Source organism: Octopus bimaculoides, chromosome 2, assembly GCF_001194135.2.
Source record: "Octopus bimaculoides isolate UCB-OBI-ISO-001 chromosome 2, ASM119413v2, whole genome shotgun sequence".
NCBI lineage: Eukaryota > Metazoa > Mollusca > Cephalopoda > Octopoda > Octopodidae > Octopus > Octopus bimaculoides.
The window spans coordinates 41599978-41605755 of record NC_068982.1 but is presented as its reverse complement, the minus strand read 5'-3'; positions in this window follow the sequence as shown (position 1 = coordinate 41605755).

The window sequence follows — 5778 nt, the reverse complement described above, 5'->3', positions numbered from 1 at the left end:
TCTGGTCTCTTATGTTTACCTTTTATTGAAGATTTTACTGGGACATTCCAGTAGTATTTGTTCGTATTATGTATATAGACGTTTGTGCGTGCGCGTGTGTGCATGCGTGTGTGAGTGTGCGTGTGTAAGTGTGTGTGTGTGTGTGTGTGTGTGTGTGTGTGTGTGTGTGTGTGTGTGTGCGTGCGTGTGTGTTGTGTGTGTATTTTCTTTATATCTTTGAGCCATTTCAACAAAGAAAAGTCTGGTTTCTAACAAAGAAACAAGGCTCTATTATTGGAACTCAGCAACAATAAGCAGTCATATTATGAAATGTATAAAAAAAAACGTCTGGCGTAATTTTACCGCTCTACTTACAGGTTAAACTGACAGAATACGAGAAAGATCGCCGTTGTTATCGTTGTTGGTATCCGAATTCCAGTGGCGTATCTTTTGTTTCTTTGTTAAAAACAACTCCCTCCTTCCGGAAAGGATTCTCATAAAAATATACTTAAGTGGAACAGACATACATGCATCCATACAAACAGATAGACACACAGATAGACAGAGAAAGAGAGAGACAGACGGACAGACGACAGACAGACATCGTTATGTGGTGAACAGACAACTGATTAAATGCAATAGTAAATATATTTGTCTATTCGTGAGAACAAAAATGGAAACAAAAACACTCAAGTAGAACGATATATATATATATATAACGTGAAGTATATTTGCCACTTAAATGCGGCTAAACCCTAAAGGTGAATGTTACTGTTGCTTTTAGCCCCAGGAGAACATCTCCTCCAGCTGGCTATTGACACACATCTGTGTCCTGTCTGTATTTGCAAAGGGAAATCATCATTCCCATCTTGATCTGTGATACGTACGGACTCGAGTTTCTGGGTATTTACCCGTCCTCAGCGTACGACAATCACCGATCTTCGATGCGAAAGATGTCCCGATGCAAATACGTATATACTTTTTCCAGTGAAAATATTCACTGATCTCGAAAAAGTGAAAACAAGCAATGTTAAATCCAGGCGATAGAACTCATTCCGTTTGCCTGCTGTACAAGGCGCGTAAATGCCGACCAACCTGAAGGTCTTACCACTGAAAGATAGATCCAAATCGACCAAATTACCTTCTGGGTCTACAAAGATTGCACGTGTCTGCAGAGCGAAGCTTTTTCGCATCAGAACCACAACGCCCCTCCCCCTGTCCGACTAGGAGACATGATTTTCTCATAGTCATTCAGGAAGTTTGAGAAGGCCTGCAGCTTGTCCTCTTGGTCTCTGTAGCAACCATAATATCAGTTTTATGTGACCTGAGGTCGTCGAGGAAACAGGCTTGCTTCCACTTCGAACTCAGGCCACGCACATTCAGACAACCTACACGTAGTGCAGCCATGTCAAAAAACGAGAAAAGAAAGAAATCTACTTACCTTAAATCCAGGGGGATTGTTCTCAGTAACACTAAAAGTAGAACTTAACCCTTCATTTCTTTTATGGTGGGTTCTTCCGGCGGGTCGAACACTTTGGATATGTCTTTTAGTTCAAGTATTTCTTTTGTGTATCTGTTTTTGAGATCCTTATAGAGTTCACGGGGAATTTTCGCAATGCTGTTGGGGTTTTTAACGTTACTTCTTCAATATATGTTGCTCTGTAAGTAGGGTTTAATTATCCCATCATTGAATTATTAGCGTTTTTAAATACTACTATAGTCATTTCCTTTTTATTATGTTTTATGATGTCAATTGCCACCAAATTTTGTGATTTTTTATTTTCCTTCTTTTTTTTCCTCCTGGTTGCTTTTTTTTCTTTCCTTGGTTTTCGGTGCCGCATTTTTGCTAGGTGACTCCATTGCTTCTTTTGGCCTTTTTCGCGACACTGTCTCGAAGTCCATTTCTTCTACTGACGGTGTCACTTCGGCTGTTTTTTTCTTTCTTGGTTCCAGTTCGGTGGCTGCCCTCTGCGTAACAGCCTCTTTGACCGGGGTTGCCACCTCCTCTGCACTTTCCTCCTGTTCCTTTTCCTGCTCTTTTTCCTTTTGTGGAAGGGAGAATTTGAAGCACCTGGGCTTCCTCCCCTCCACGTGCTCTGCTAATATGTCTTCGCCAAAGAAAATTTTCTCTGGTAGATTTTCCAGGTCCATCATTGTAGCTTTGACTAAGATCTCTAGAGTTTGTCCTCGCCAGTTTTGTGGGGTGTCTCTGGATATTTGTATAATGTTTATCTTTTCCTCCTTCTCATAAAGGAATGTAGCCACTATCCACACTATGTCCACCTCAGGAGGGATATTTCTAATTTTAATCCGGGATGTTATACGTTCCAGTTATAGCGTAGCATCACTAACTTTTGTTAGGGAATCTTCTGTATATATAATTATTGCAAGATCGCGAGAAAGAGAGACATACCGTTATCCAAACAATGGATATTTTGGAAGGTCTATTGTTCTATCAATTTTACTCTCCACCGCATACAAAAAGGTTAGCAGGGGTCAAGTGGCAAAGACATTATTCTGCTTAGCGAAGGCATCTGGCAAATGTAACTACTGTCAACTCAATATTTCTCTACGGGAAAAGTCCGTTGTACTGTTAAGTGAAATTTGGCGATTGAGGATCGAATCCACGCCATGCCTGCATGATCCACTACATATATATACATACGATATACATTGTACGGTGTGATATATTTTAAGAATTCTAAGTGGATTTCCTCTGCTCATATGAAATGTAATAAGTGTTGTCGTGCGGTGGGATTATTTCTACTGACTATATCACACCCTTAAAGATGTATAAAGTCTTCTGTGTTAAGAAATTATTAATGAAGCAATGAGACCAGGTGATGACTGAAATAGCACAATATAATAGTAAATGTCATATTATTTAGCTGTTGGTCTCTCTCGGTTCTCACACACCGAGGTCGATAAATTAAGCGTAAATAATGATTTCAAATTTTGATACAAGGCCAGCAATTTTTTGTAGTGGGGTGGGCTTTGTCGGTTATATCGACCCCTATGCTTAACTGCTACTTATTTATCAACCCTAAAAGGATGAAAGGCAAAGTTGACCTTGGTATGATCTGAACTCAAAATGTAAAGAACCAGAAGAAATGCCGCTAAGCATTTTGTCCGACTCGCTCTCATTTTAGACAGCTCACTGCTACCGTAAATTTAGCATAAACAATGTACTGGCACAGAATTAGCTTCATACTTAATCAAAAAACATGCATGGCTCATAGAACAAGTGGTGAATACATGGCGAGCCAGGTCTGCAACTAGTTTCACTTCTAAGTTTCATTCTATTTACGACACTAATGTCCCTGCCCGACCCAGAAAGCATGAAAGCCGAATTTCTAACATTTTCCCACCATAACATTTTTAAAAAAATCTTTTTATTTATTTTTATTTGCTGTTTTCTTCGAATTAATCAAATCAACCCTTGTCAGGTATTGTGATTATATCAATGGATCATAAAAGGTAATTTGTGCCAGAGTTGAAAAGGCTATATCATTATCCATGCAAAAGACATACATACATACACACACGCACACACGCGCACACACATATATATACATATATAAATATATACAAACATACATATACATATATACACACGCACACGCACACGCACGCACACGCACACACACACACACACACACACACACACACACACACATACACATTTTAAAGCAAACATTCGGCAGAGACAGAAACAAACAAAAAACAGTGTAAACATTCAGACAAAGTCATTCAGATATATTTTACTTTATTCAGTGAAATGTCATATCACGCTCTATTGATTCTTTTCAGTTTTTAAACCAAAAGACATTTTCCCACGATCCACTTCCTTATTTATGTGTAAAAGGTTGCGAATGTTGAATGATAAGCTTAATTGCCGATACTTAAATTAATTTTCCTTATGATGATTCTTTCTTTATTTCTAGTATTTTACAGACATTTGAAATGACGAGCAAATATAGTCTAAAAAAAGTATGAGGTTAAATTTTGTCGGAGAATGAATAAAACCTATGAAGTCTGCAGAATAGTTCACGAATACTTGGTAACTATCTTGTTATCCTTGGACGGGAATGACTGAGTTGAGTTCGGTAAGTTTGAGTCGAAAAGGGCAGGACTCAGTAACTTAATCTGTGGGTGTAAACATTTATTCTAGCTTGCCGTCTTTAATTTAAACTTTGATTTTAAATTAGTAGCATCCCTCGAAAGTGAAATTACGAGTGTCTTAATATAAACTGATGCTATAACGCTAAAATGATAATAAGGTACTTAAGAAACATAAAAGATAGAAAAAATCTTAAAGGAGTAAAGTGAGCCTACGAGGGAAACTTTACTCAGCAGAACACGACAGATTTCTGTATCCCTTTGAGAAGTGGTGGTTCCTCACAGAATAAAGGATTTAAGGTCTAAATACAGCTAAAACTCTCAGTCTTACATTAAAAATAATGGCTTAACATAAAATTTTGAAGTTATAGCTGTTTTATATGGGTAGAAAAATATCGTTATTATAGAATATGGATACAGTAAACTGCTAACATAGTGTATGATTACGAAGCATAAATTGAACTTAATGACTAATATCAGCCTACCCGACTTAGTGTGATCACAGGTAGACTTTCGTAAGTGCATTTACGCACACACAAGGAGACAGTGGTACACACACACACACACACACACACACACACACACACACACACACACACACACACACACACACACACACACACACACACACACACACACACACACTTTCTCTAATCGGATGTTCTCTTTCACTCCAAACAATTCCTTCCCTGTATCGTAAATTGAGCATGTTAATTTTCCCAGTTTCTCCACTGTAGAGCCTGTCATTTTATAAAGAGCTCGACATACCTTGTTTTCAAATTCTTTATATTTCTCTTTCTCATTAGCAGCAGGCCACAAAATCCTCGGTCTCCTCCGAGTACTATCTGACTCATGACTTGTAGTTTCCTGACGGGAAATAATGATATAATGATTTGGAATAGAGAAACGTGTACAGTTGTGGAAATTAGCTGCCCAGTGGATGTTAACATAAAACTGAAAATCAGTGAAAAAGAGAATAAATACGCTGAACTATTGAAAAATCTGCAGATTACAAGTTCAGGTTTATACCTGTAATTATTGGGGCCATGTAATATACATTACTGCCTAAATACCAATCTTGAGAAATTAGGCTTCTCAAAACCAGAAAGGAGAAAGCTAATTCGAAGACTACAGATCCACTCTATCACCGGAACTGGTAGCACTTGCATGTGCAAGTTGTTTGCAAGACACATATAAGACCTTGTGGTAGGTAGCCAGTGACAAACCGGAAAGACGGTTAGGCATCTTGGAAAGACAAGAGGACAGCTCGGAAAGACGAGCGGACAATAGGAAAGACTATCGACACCAGGAAAGACTGGCGAAGGCTGCGGACTTACAATCCTCGCCTTTGTATTAGTTGTAACAGAAACAAATAAGAATGACAGCCCCATGATTGACCGAGAGGGGGGAGTCGAGAATCAATCGAACCCAGTTGACACGGAAACGACCTTGGATTTGAACACGGCTATTCATTCGAACAGCGAACGAAGTGCGAACAACTTTGGATGCAAGCTGTGCTGTAGAACCTTTGCAACTGAAAGAGGCTTGAAGATACATCAGGGAAAGACTTGTGGGAAGAAGACAGAGCAGTATAGATCATCTGATCGTAAAACACGTGGCAAATCATCCCCAGACGCAAACCACAGCGGATCGATAAATGCTACAGCAAAGACCTCTTCC